Raw genomic sequence first — 14,588 nt, 5'->3', positions numbered from 1 at the left:
TTAGTTTTAAAATATTTTCATTATTTTATAAAATTTTTGTGGGTACATAGGAGGTTTATATATTTGTGGGGTACATGAGATGTTTTGATACAGGCATGCAGTGTGAAATAATCACGTCATGAGGAATGGGCTTTCCATCCCCTCAAGCATTTATCCTCTGAGTTAAAAACTATTCAATTGGCTGGGCATGGTGGCTCACGCCTGTAGTCCCAGCTCTTTGGGAGGGCGAGGTTGGCAGATCGCCTGAGGTCAGGAGTTTGAGACCAGCCTGGCCAACATGATGAAACCCCATCTCTACTAAAAATACAAAAATTAGCCGGGTGTGGTGGCGAGTGCCTGTCATCCCAGCTACTCGGGAGGCTGAGACAGGAGAATCATTTGAACCTGGGAGGTGGAGGTTACAGTGAGCCGAGATCATGCCATTGTACTCCAGCCTGAGTGACAAGAGTGAAACTCCATGTCAAAAACAAACAAAAATCAATTACATTCTTTAAGTTATTAAAATTAAACATTGTAAATGATTTTTTTTCCCAAAGCTTTTTCAAAGAAAAAAAAGTAGAAACAAAGACACTTTCTACTGATTTCCAATATGGTGACTCTGTATTTCTAGCATGTGTTAAGGTGAAAAATTGATTTTATGTTTAATACAAAACATAGCATAATGTAATGAAAAGCAAGATTGTAATGATAAAGGAAAATAACACTAGTGCTAATTTTTTTCAATTTGAAGCATTGGATTAAAATGAATTAGGTTATATTCCAACATGTTTATATTGAATTTCTTTTTTCTCCAATTGGTTTCTTTTTATTAATGGGGGAGTGTTGCATTTGTATAAGGTTTCCCTATTATATTCAATTGTTTTGAGATGCTTTTAATTTGAAGTTTTTATGTTTTCTTTTTGATGTATACATGTTATGCTTTTATGCTGAATTTGATAATTGGTGCTGTATATGCAAAGCAAATGTAATTTCCCAGCTTTTATTTTTTAAAGCCCTGGGAAGCAACATAATAAAGTAGAAATAGTATCAAGACAGGAGTTAGAATACCTGGATTCTAAAATTTAAATTAAATTAGGATCTAGTGACATTATAGGTGTTCCTTGATCTTCTGATGACCTGATTCCTCAAAAGAAAAATAAAATAATCTATAAATTGTTTCTAATTCTAAAACTCTATAAATCCTATTTTTAAAATTATAATTAGTTGAACTCTATAAGGTCACAAAAATCCCTATTAAGAAACTAAAATAAAATTTTATCGTATCTTAAAAATACTCTGATCTTTTTTTATATGCTGACATGAATTCTAATTGTTTTTGAGCCCCTAAAAAACATTTAAGATCACAGTTTATGTTTTATTATTGACTTTCAGATAATTAACATTTTACTGATAGATATGAACAAATCTACTCTAACAGAGATAGTCATTAGTTTATTTCTCTCTTTTCAGTATCAATAAAAAGTATCGATTTACCAATAACAATGAATTAATTGCCTGAAATAAATGAAACATAAGCAGCAAAAGTGAACTTTTTAGTATAACTCTTCTTGTAAACATTGACTTAGTTCAAAGGGAGCTTATCTTTAAAAAAAAAAGCGCTAATTCATGTCTATTGGTATAGATATAATCTTTTTTTCCTTGAAAATAGATCCTACTATACTCCAGACACTATGCCACTAGGTGCAGATATTAACACAAATAGCAGGTGATCATTGTCCTCATGGAGTTTATTTTAAAGAGAACAAAGTGAGACAAAGGCACACAAGCAAAGAACTACAATACAAAGGGGATGGCATCTGACTCAGCATGGAGGTGTCACGGAAGGTGTTGTTTTGCTTAGGTTTTGAAGTGTGGGTAGGAGATGGCCCATGTTGAGAGTGGGAACTGGGAATTAAAAAGATGAGGAGGTCTCTGCAAATCTACATGGATGGGAAGTAGCATGCTGATGTGGGAAACAACTAAAAAGTTCCAGAATGCATGGTTTATAAAGCGTGAGTCAGAGAGGGCTAGACCAGTAGCCAGATCAAGGATATCTCAGATGTTATAGTCATGAATTAGTGCATTGACCTGCAGGCCATGGGAGTCACTGAAGGTTTCAGTCAGGTAAGTGAGCTGATCAGAACAGTCCTTTAGATAGGCCGCTCTTTTGGCTGTAATGGGGACACGTTTGAAGTAGGGCTATAGCTAAAAATATACAGACACTTCCTCTTGTCTACAGCCCTGCTGGCATCTGTTGTATTTTGACTTTTTAATAATAGCCATTCCAACCGGTATGAAATGGTATCTCATTGTGTTTTGATTTGCATTTTTCTGATGATTAGTGATTCTAAGCATTTTTTTTTCGTGTATTTGTTGGCCATTTGTATGTGTTCTTTTGAGAAGTGTTTGTTCATGTCCTTTGCCCATTTTTTAATTGGGTTATTTTTTTTTCTAATTGATTTAAGTTCCCTGTAGATTCTGGATACTAAAAAACAAACAAAAACCAGAAGTAAATAAATTCTCAGGACACACACACCCACACCCACACCCACAGAGAGAGAGAGAGAGAGAGAGAGAGAGAGAGAGAGAGCGCCTAGGTAAGAGGCCACCAACCACCAGGGTCTAAACTGGGAACACTTTCTAGTACAGAATGAATGGAAAGGATTCATGAAATATCTAGAAAGTAACGTTAATGAGATTTACATGTATGGAGTGAATGAGGGGAAACAGGGATCATTCAGGATTCTGGTGGGAATAACAGGGGGAGCCATTAGTTGAAATTTTGAAGTGGGAGAAGGAGAGGGAGTTTTAGGGAGAAAGATGAGTTGTTTTTTTAGGTATTTCAAACCCTTGAAGCTTCTATGGGACATCGAAGTGGAAATAACAGTCTGTGGGTTGGGACAATAAAGAAAGAAATTGGTTGAAGACTAGGGGAAGAGTATAGAGCAAAGAAATATTTAAGATAATAAACATATAGAGATAGCTGAAAATGTGGGACTGGATTACAAAGGAAGAATGATTTAGTTATGAAGCCCAAGGGCTGACAGGAATGGGTGACTAGTCGAGGAGTTCATATGCATCTGTTATTGTATGAATAAAAAAAATTATCTGTTCCTTCCTAAAGATATCTTCAACCTGTTTTTGGATACATATGGGCACTGCTTTTCACTCTCTTAGCCCCATTTCTTATTTTAGCCTCTGCTGTAGCGATCAGTTCTGCACAGGCTTTGACCCAGGCTTTGACTAGTTGGTGCAGGTGTGATATGACACTTACCTGGAATGGCCCACAGTTTGTGGCTGCTCTTACTTAAGCAGGTGGGATGCTCATGTAGGTGTAACCTAGCAGCTTGGTAGAGTTTATGCCCATGGGGCAACCTGTGACCACTCAAAAATAAAGCCCTTTCCTCTTCCCAGATTGAGGAGTCTTGCATTATGTAATAAAACTCCTTAGAAGGCCTATTAGGTTCCAATACAGCATTAGGCAACTTGATAAGGTATCCCATCATCAGCCTTCCTTTCTTCCCTCATTCCTCTGCCTCTCACTCTTTCTTCCTAAGTTAACTTCTTAGATAAAATGCCAACATTCTATATTTTGTCTCACATCAGGGAAAATAATTGTATACCCCATTTCAAAAGCACATAAAAAGGTTACTGTATAGAAAATTTGTCTTTAAGAGATTAAGCTGTAATTTTCCAAATACTTTAAAATTTTATTTCAGATACGTTTTTCATTTTTATAAGCTTCATCTAAAAGCAGAGTTCACCTAAGAATATACCTAAGAGCATATTACATAGAATATATTTTATATTTCAGTAGTTTAGCTAGGATTCTTTCAAAATTGAGAGGATCTACAAATATTTCTAACACATTAGTTTTCAGTCTTAAGGCTGAGTCAAGAACAAAGCTCCTAAACTTTGCATTGGTGATTGAGAACATTTTAAAATTGTTATTTAATTCATTAATTTATTTTTTAAAAATTTTCACATTGTAATTATATAGATTTATAGGATACAATTTGATGTTTCAATGAATATGTATGTTGTCTAATGATCCAATAAGGATAGTTAGTGTATTAATTACCTCATGCATTCATCATTTCTTTTTAATAAGAAATTTCAAAATCCTTTCTTCTAGATACTTTGTAATATACAATACTTTACTTTTAACTATAGTCACCCTGCTTTGCAAAGAACACTACAACTTATTCTTCCTATATAATTGTGATTTCATAACTGTTAACCAATCTATCTCCATTTTGCCCTCCCCACTTCTTCCTCACTGTTTGGTAACCACTATTCTACTCTACTTCTCTATTAACATTTTTTTTTTTAAGATTCCACATATGAGCGAGATCATGCGGTATTTGCTTTCTGTGTCTGGCTTATTTCACTTAACATTGTATCCTACAGGGTCATCCATGTTGTTGCAACTGGCAGAATTTCATTCTTTTTTTATGGCTGAATAGTATTTCATTGTGTGTGTGTCCATATATATATATATATATACATATATAATTTTATGTGTAATTATAATTACACATAAAATTATATATAATTATAATTAATTTTATGCATAATTATAATTACACATAAAATTATATATAATTATAATTATAATTATATATAATTATATATAATAATATATATATTATATGTAATATATAATATACATAACATACATAATGTATATTATATATAATATACATAACGTATATTATATACATTATACATTATATATATTATAATACACATAATATATATTATGTATATAATATACATAATATGTATTATATATAAAATATACATAATATATAATGTATATTATACATATAATATATATTAATAACATATTAATATTAATATTAATTATTAATAATTATTAATAATTATTAATTAATAATTATTATTTTTATTAATATTATTAATATTAATATATAATACATTAATATTAATAATATATTAATATATAATATATTATATATTATACATAATATATTATATATAATATACATAATATGTATTATATATAATATACATAATATATATTATATATATATAATTCACTTGTTTGTTTTTATACACATAGGTTGATTCCATATCTGATTATTAGAAATAGTGCTACAGTAAACATAAGAGTGCAGATATTTTTCAAACACAATGATTTCATTTCCTATGGATATATACCCAGTAGTGGGATTGCTGGGTTATGTGATCGAATGATTGTTTTTTTTTTTTATTTTTTATTTTTTAGCGAACTTCCATAAAGTTTTGCTTAATGGTTGTACTAGTTTACAACCCCATCCACAGTGCATAAGTGTTCCGTTTTCTCCACTTCCTTGCCAACTCTTGTTATCTTTTACCTTTTTGCTAATAGCCATTCTAATGGGTGAACTGGTATCTCATTGCGGTTTTGATTTGCATTTCCCTGATGGTTAGTGATGTTGAACATGATTTTATTATATATTCGTCTTGACCATTTCTATATTTTCTCTTGTGGCATGTCTTTTAGTTTATTTTGTCCTTTTTTTTTTTTTTTTTTTTTGCGAAGGAGTCTTGTTCTCTTGCCCAAGCTGGAGTGCAGTGGTGCAATCGGGGCTCACGGCAACCTCCATCTCCCTGGTTCAAGCAATTCGCCTGCCTCAGCCTGCTGAGCAGCTGGGGTTACAGGCACACGCCATCATGTTTGGCTAAATTTTTGTATTTTTAGTAGAGAAATGATTTCACCATATTGGTCAGGCTGGTCTCAAACTCCTGACCTCAGGCAATCCGCCTGCCTCAGCCTCCCAGTTTTGCCCATTTTTAAATAAGTTATTTATGTTTTTGCTGTTGAGTTGTTTAAGTTTGTTATATAATCTGGGCATTAACTCCTTAGCAGATGTATAGTTTGCAAATATTGTATCCCATTCTGTAAGTTGTTTTTTCACTCTGTTAAGTTTCCTTTGCTGTGCAAAAGCATTTTAGTTTGATGAAACCCCATTTATCTATTTTTGCTTTTGTTGCCTGTGCTTTTGACGTCTCATTTAAAAAATCCTTGTAGAACCCAAAGTTATAGAGAATTTCCCACATGTTATCTTCTAGTAGTTTTTCATAGTTTTCAATCTTACCTTTAGGTCTTTAATCGCATTTGAGTTGATTTTTGTATAAGGTAAAAGATAGGGGTCTAATTTCATTATCCCACATGTAGATATCCAATCTTCTCAGTACCATTTAATGAAGAGACTGTCTTTACCCCTGTGTGTGCTCTTGACTCCTTTTTGGAAAATCAGTTGACTTTAGGTATGAGAATTTATTTCTGAGCTGTATATTCTCTTCCATTGGTCTATGTGTTTGCTTTATGGCAGTGCCATGCTGTTTTGCTTACTATGGCTTTGTAGTATATTTTGAAGTCAGGTAGTGTGGTGCCTCCAGCTTTGTTATTTTTGCACAGGATTGCTTTGGTTATTTGGGGTCTTTTCTGGTTTCATACAAATTTTAGGGTATTTTTTTCTATTTCTGTGAAGAATTTCATTGGTATTTTGATAGGGATTGCATTGAATCTGTAGGACATTTTGTTAGTATGGTCATTTCAATAGTATCAGTTCTCCCATTCCATGAGTATATAGTGTCCATTTTTTGTGGATCGTAAATTTTTCCATCAGTGTGTTATAGTTTTCATTGTAGAGATCTTTCACGACCTTGATTAAATTTATCTGCAGATTTCTTGGTAGCTATTGTAAATGGAATTCCTTTCTTGATGACTTTTTCAGATAGTTCACTATTAGTGTATAGAAACACCACTGAATTTTCTGTGTTGATTTTGTATACTATAACTTTACTGAATTTATTTATGATTTCTAGTAGTTTTTGGTCAAGTCTTTAGGGTTCTCACTCTATATAAGTATATATAGAAAGAACCCTAAAGAGAGAGAGATCATATATATCTATATGATCATATATATAGATGTATACATATGTATGTGAGATCACATTTTCTACAAACAGAAACAATCTGACTTCCTTCTTTCCAGTTTGGATCCCTCTTATTTATTTCTTTTGTCTAATTGCTCTGGCTCTGACCTCCAGTACTATGCTAAATAGAAGTGGTAGAAGTTGACATCCTTGTCTTCCTCCACATCAAAGAGGAAAAGCATTTAACTATTCACCATAAATAAGATGTTAGCTGTGGGTTTGTCACCTATGGCCTTTACTGCGTTGAGGTACACTCCTATACCTACTTTCTTGACAGTTTTTATCATAAAGGAATGTTGACTTTTGTCAAGTGTTCTTTTTGCATCTGTTGAAATGATCACATGGTTTTTGTTCTTCTTTCTATTGTGGTGGTGTATCATATTTACTGATTTGTGCATGTTAAGCCATCCTTTCATCCCTGGGATGAACCCCACTTGATTATAGTGAATACTCTTTTTAGTGTGCTGTCGAAGTCAGTTCACTTGTATCTTGTTGAGAATTTTTGTATCTATGTTCTTCAGGAATATTGGCCTGTTATTTTCATTTTGTGCGTGTCTTTGTCTGGTTTTAGAATCAGGATATTGCGAGCCTCATAAGATGAGTATGGAAGTATTCCTTCCTCATTACTTTTGTGGAAAAGTTTGTGGAGAATTGGTAGTTATTCTTTAACTGTTTGGTAGAATTCAGCAGTGAAGACATCAGGTCCTGGGTGTTGGTTGTTGTTGTTGTTGTTTTGATGGAAGATGTTTTATTATTGATTCAATTTCCAAACTCATTATTGATGTGTTCAGATGTTATATTTCCTCACAATTTAATCTGGGTAGTTGTATGTGTGCAGAAATTTATTCATTTTATTCTACACTATCAAATTTGTTGGCATATAGTTATGAGTAATGTCTTACAATCCCTTCTATTTCTGTGGTGTATCAGTTGTAATGTCTCCTTTTTCATCTTTTATTTATTTGAATTTTCTCTCCTTTTGTCTTAGTTTAGCTAAAGGTTTGTCAGTTTTACCTTTACACTTTGTCTTATTTATCTTTTGAAATATTTTTTAGTGTCTGTTTCATTTATATCTGCTGTGAGCTTTATTATTTCCTTCCTTCTACCAATTTTGGGTTTAGTTTGTTTTTGATGTTCTAGTTACTTGAAGTGTATAATTTTGCTTTGTGATTTGAAAATCTTTCTTCTTTTTTGGTGTAGGCTTTTATTGCTATAAATTTCCCTCTTAGAACTGCTTTTGCTACGTTCCATAGGTTTGGGTATGTTGGATTTTCATTCTTACTTGTCTCAGTGACTTTTGAAATTTTCCTATTAATGTCTTAATGAGACCTATTGATTTCTTGGGTGCGTGCTATTTAATTTCCATGTTTTTATAAAATTTCCAAGGGCTTTCCTGTTGTTGATTTCTGGCTTTATATCCCTGGAATCAGAAAAGATACTTCATATGATATCTGTCTTCTTAAGTTTGTTAAGACTTATTATGTGTCATAATGTATGATTGGTCCTAGAGAATGTTTGGTGTACAGTTGAGAATAATTTGTATTCTGCAGCTGTTGGATGATGTATTAGTCTGTTTTCATACTGCTGATAAAGACATACCCGAGACTGGGTAATTTACAGAGAAAAAGAGGTTTAGTGGACTCATAGTTCCACGTGGCTGGGGAGGTCTCCCAATCATGATGGAAGGCGAAAGACACATCTTACATGGTAGCAAACAAAATAGAATTGAGAACCAAGTGAAAGGGTTCCCCCTTATAAAACCTCAGATCTTGTTAGACGTATTCACTACCACAAGAACAGTATGGGGGAACCGCCCCCATGATTCAATTATCTCCCACTGGTTCCCTCCCACAACATGTATGAATTATGGGAGCTATAATCAAGATGAGATTTGGGTGGGGATATACAGCCAAACCATATCAGGTGAGATCTTCTTTAGCTGCTAGGTCCATTTGGTCTATGGTATAGTTTGAGTCTGTCATTTTTTGGTTGATTTTCTCTTCATAGAATCTGTCCATTTTTAAAGTGGAGTGTTGAAATTTCCTACTAATATTGTATTGCAGTCTATCTCTACCTTTAAATCTAATATTTGCTTTATATATCTGGTTGTTCTGGTGTTGGGTACATATATAGTTACACCTAAGTAATATATATGTTATGTCCTCTTATTGAATTGGGCCTTTTATCATTTCATTATACAGTGACATTCTTTTTTTATATAGTTTTTTTTTATTTAAAGCCTTTTAAAATATGACATGACTGTGGCTACTCCTGCTTGCTTTTCATTTGTTTGCATAAAATATATTTTTCCATCTCTTCACTTTCAGTCTATTTGTCTTTAATAGTGAGGTAAGTATCATGTAGGCAGCATATAGGTGGGTTTTGCTATCCGAATCCATTCATCCACTTTATATCTTTTAAGTAGAGTTTAATCCACTTCTATTGAAGTTTATTATTGATAAATTAGGACTTCCTTCTACCATTTCATTAGTTGTTTTTTAGATTACTTGTTCACTTCTTCCTTTCTTATTGTTTATCCCTCTAGTTCGGTGGTTTTCTGTGGTGCTAAGCTTTGTTTCTTTTCCCTTTTTTGGTGTGTGTGTGTGTATCTGCTGTAATTTCTTTCTTTCTGGTTAGCGAAACTAACATACAGAGTCCGGTATTTGTAACAGACTATTTTACACTGATAACAACTTAACTTCTGTCACATAAAAATACTCTTGACTTCTCCTCCCCACACACACAATTTATATTTTTGTTACCTTACATTGCATCTTTATGAATGGTAGACTCCATGGAACATAGGATCTATGTCACAACTAAATCAATTATTTAATGGCAGCATTAAAGCAGCCCAAAGAATGTGAAAAACTGGTGTGGGTGTATTTAACTTTTTAAAAACTATGTTTCATAATGTTTTCATTAAAAAGTCTTTATCAGTTTGCTAATGCCTAATTTTTACAACCAGCCACCATAGATTTTACAGGATAAATATATTATTTCAGTGGTAATTGAAGCAGAATTTTTGTTGCTCTTCTTACCCTTAGAGATTGTGTATTATCCTCAGACGTAATTCTTTGATTTTTTTTTTCTTTTCATGTTGTTACACATAGTTACCAACAATCAACGTGAGAATAACCTTTGAATATTTTCAAGCATTAAGATTTGTTTATACAGCTGCACAATTAGACAACCAACACTCTTGGGTCTTTACCTCTCAGCATACACCTGATTATTAACTTAAAGGTATGATGGGAAAAGTATCAATTTTTGTTGGTCACCTAGATTTGGAAATATGTAATAATTATAAGCTTGGGTCTGCTTCTTCAGAAGCCTAGGAATTCGAGTGATGGTTCTCTGAAGAGGCTGGAAACAAAGTATGTGTTTCCAGAAGGCTTAATAGAATATGTTGAGACATAGGCCATTAACACAAAAGTGAAAGAAATGCAAAAAAGTATAAAAGTAAGGATTTGAGAAGGGAAATGTTATTTTTAAGTCTAAGATTCCTATGAATTATATGAAAGTAAATGTCCTATCCTTAAAATGAGCCAAAGGAAGCACTTTACTTATCAATATGATATGACGTTTCATACTCTTATCTAAAGATATCCTAAACTAAGATCCAGTTTTCTAAGTAAAGACCTTTTACTCATGCTTTAAAGCATGTTAGATGATTCCTACCACATCACATCATGTTGTTTACATGTATGATTTAAACTGCATTTATTCTTCAACTCACTGGTTCCTTAGGCTTCTTATCTTTCCTTGCACGCTTAGATAATTTTATGTAAAATTGATTTTTAGAAGTTTAGTTGCTGGGCGTAGTGGCTGTCGCCTGTAAACCCAGTACTTTGGGAATTCAAGGCAGGTGTATTGCTTGAGTCTTGGAGTTTGAGGCCTGCCTGGGAAAGATGACAAACCCCATTTGTACAAAAATAAAAATATTAGCTGGATATGGTGGCACATGCCTGTGGTCCCAGCTACTCCAAGGCTGAGGTGGGAGGATGGCTTGAGTCCGAGAGGCAGAGGTGTGAGCCAAGATCATGCCCTGCTCTTCAGCCTGGGCAACCAAGCCAGACCCTGTTTCAAAAAACAAATCTAGTGAGATTTGATTTCTATTTCTATGTGATTCAAAAGTAGGAGAGCTTCAAGGCAAATGACTATTAAAAAATGGCCATTGCTACTTGCATTTTCTATGAAGCCAGCATACACAGCAACGTGCAACCTAAAAACCAAGCTATTTAATATGCAGCTTAGATTTCAGGTTTGATTGTCTTTGAGGTTTGATTATTGCAGAGATCAATTGAAAGACCAAATATAGTCTATTTCTGTATTTGGTCTTTTTATCATATGAAACATCCCAGCCTTGGATATAAATTAAGAGCAAATACAGACATTTATACCGATAGCGGTGTAGATATTTCCATGTTTATACAGTTACCGGTGTAGATACTTCCATGTCTATACAGATAGCGGTGTGGATATTTCCATGTTCATACAGATAGTGGTGTAGATATTTCCATGTTTATAGAGATAGTGGTGTAGATATATCCATGTTTATAGAGATAGCGGTGTAGATATTTCCATGTTTATACAGATAGCGGTGTAGATATTTCCATGTTTATACAGATAGCATTGTAGATATTTCCATGTTTATAGAGACAGAGGTGTATATATTTCTATATTTATAGAGATAGCGGCGCACATATTTCCATATTAATAGAGACAGCGGTGTAGATATTTCCATGTTTATACAGATAGCGGTGTAGATATTTCCACCTTTATACAGATGGTGGTGTAGATTTTTCCATTTCCATACAGACGGCGGTTTAGATATTTCCATTGTTATAAAGATGGCGGTGCAGATATTTCCATTGTGATACAGATGGCGGTGTAGGCATTTTCATGTTGATACAGATGGTGGTGTACATAGTTCCCTGTTCATACAGATGGCGGTGTAGATATTTTCATTTTCCTACCGATGGCGGTGTAGATATTTCCATGTTTATACAGATAGCGGTGTAGATGTATCCATGTTCATACAGATGGCAGTGTAGATAATTCCATGTTCATACAGATGGAGTTGAAGATATTTCCATGTTTATAGATATGGCGGTGTAGATATTTCCATGTTTACACAGAAGGCGGTGTAGCTATTTCCATGTTTACACAGATAGCGGTGTAGATATTTCCATGTTTATACAGATAGCGGTGTAGATATTTCAATGTTTATAGAGTTGGCGGTGTAGATATTTTCATGTTCCTACAGTTGGTGGTGTAGATATTTCCATGTGTACACAGATAGCGGTGTAGGTATTTCGAAGTTTATGCAGATAGCGGTGTAGATATTTCCACTTTTAGGCAGATAGCGGTGTAGATATTTCAATGTTTAAACAGATAGCGTTGTAGATATTTCCATGTTCCTACAGAGGGCGGTGTAGATATTTACATGTTTATAGAGATGGCGGTTTAGACATTTCCACGTTCATACAGATGGCGGTGTAGATATTTCCATGTTTATACAGATAGCGGTGTAGATATTTCCGTCTTTATACACATAATGGTGTAGATCATTCCATGTTTTTAGAGATAGCGGTGTAGATATTTCCATGTTTACACAGATAGCGGTGTAGATATTTCCATGTTTATACAGATGACTCTGTAGATATTTCCATGTTTACAGACATAGCGGTGTAGATATTTCCAAGTTTACAGAGATATCGGTGTAGATATTTCCATGTTTACACAGATAGCGGTGTAGATATTTGCATGTATATAGAGATAGCGGTGAGGATATTTCCATGTTTACGCAGATAGCATTGTAGATATGTACATGTTTATACAGATAGCGGTGTAGATAATTCCATGTGTACACAGATAACGGTGTAGATATTTCCATGTTTATACAGATGGCGGTGTAGATATTTCCATACCCATGCAGATGGTGGTGTAGATATTTCCATGTTTATAGATATAGCGGTGTAGGTATTTCCATGTTTACACAGACAGCGGTGTAGATATTTCCATGTTTACACAGATAGCGGTGTAGATATTTCCATGTTTATAGAGATATCAGGGTAGATATTTCCAGGTTTATACAGAGCGTAGTGTAGATATTTCCATGTTTATATAGATGGCTGTGTGGATATTTCCATGTTTATAGAGATAGCGGTGCAGATATCTCCATGTTTACACAGATAGCGGTGTAGATATTTCCATGTTTACACAGATAGCGGTGTAGATATTTCCATGTTCATACAGATAGCGGTGTAGATAATTCCATGTGTATACAGATAACTGTGTAGATATTTACATGTTCCTACAGATGGCTGCGTAGATATTTCCATGTTTATACAGATAGCAGTGAAGATATTTACGTCTTTATACACATAATGCTGTAGATCTTTACATGTTTTCAGAGATAGCGGTGTAGATCTTTCCATGTTTACACAGATAGCGGTGTAGATATTTCCATATTTATACAGATAGCAGTGTAGATATTTCCATGTTTATAGAGATAGTGGTGTAGATATTTACATGTTCCTACAGATGGCTGTGTAGATATTTCCATGTTTATAAAGATAGCGGTGTAGATATTTCCATGTTCATACAGATAGCTGTGTAGATATTTCCATGTTTATACAGATAGCGGTGTAGATATTTACGTCTTTATACACATAATGGTGTAGATCTTTCCATGTTTTCAGAGATAGCGGTGTAGAACTTTCCATGTTTACACAGATAGCGGTGTAGATATTTCCATGTTTATACAGATAGCAGTGTAGATATTTCCATGTTTATAGAGATAGTGGTGTAGATATTTACATGTTCCTACAGATGGCTGTGTAGATATTTCCATGTTTATACAGATAGCGGTGTAGATATTTCCATGTTTATGGAGATAGTCGTGTAGATATTTCCATGTTCCTACAGTTTTTGGTTTAGATATTTCCATGTTTACACAGACAGCGGTGTAGATATTTCCAAGTTTATGCAGATAGCGGTGTGGATATTTCCACTTTTAGGCAGATAGCGGTGTAGATATTTCAATGTTTAAGCAGATAGCGTTGTAGATATTTCCATGTTCCTACAGAGGGGGGTGTAGATATTTACATGTTTATAGAGATGGCGGTTTAGACATTTCCACGTTCATACAGATGGCGGTGTAGATATTTCCATGTTTATACAGATAGCGGTGTAGATATTTCCGTCTTTAGACACATAATGGTGTAGGTCTTTCCATGTTTTTAGAGATAGCGATGTAGATATTTCCATGTTTACACAAATAACGGTGTAGATATTTCCATGTTTACACAGATAACGGTGTAGATATTTCCATGTTTATACAGATGTATACAGATGACTCTGTAGATATTTCCATGTTTACAGAGATAGCGGTGTAGATATTTCCATGTTTACACAGATATCCGTGTAGATATTTCCATGTTTACACAGATAGCGGTGTAGATATTTCCATGTTCATACAGATAGCGGTGTAGATAATTCCATGTGTACACAGATAACGGTGTAGGTACTTACATATTCCTACCGAGGGCTGTGTAGATATTTCCATGTTTGTACAGATAGCGGTGTAGATATTTCCATGTTTACACAGATAGTGGTGTAGATATTTCCATGTTTACACAGATAGCGGTGTAGAT

Source organism: Gorilla gorilla, chromosome 10 (genome assembly GCF_029281585.2).
Source record: "Gorilla gorilla gorilla isolate KB3781 chromosome 10, NHGRI_mGorGor1-v2.1_pri, whole genome shotgun sequence".
Lineage (NCBI taxonomy): Eukaryota > Metazoa > Chordata > Mammalia > Primates > Hominidae > Gorilla > Gorilla gorilla.
This window is presented reverse-complemented; position numbering follows the sequence as displayed.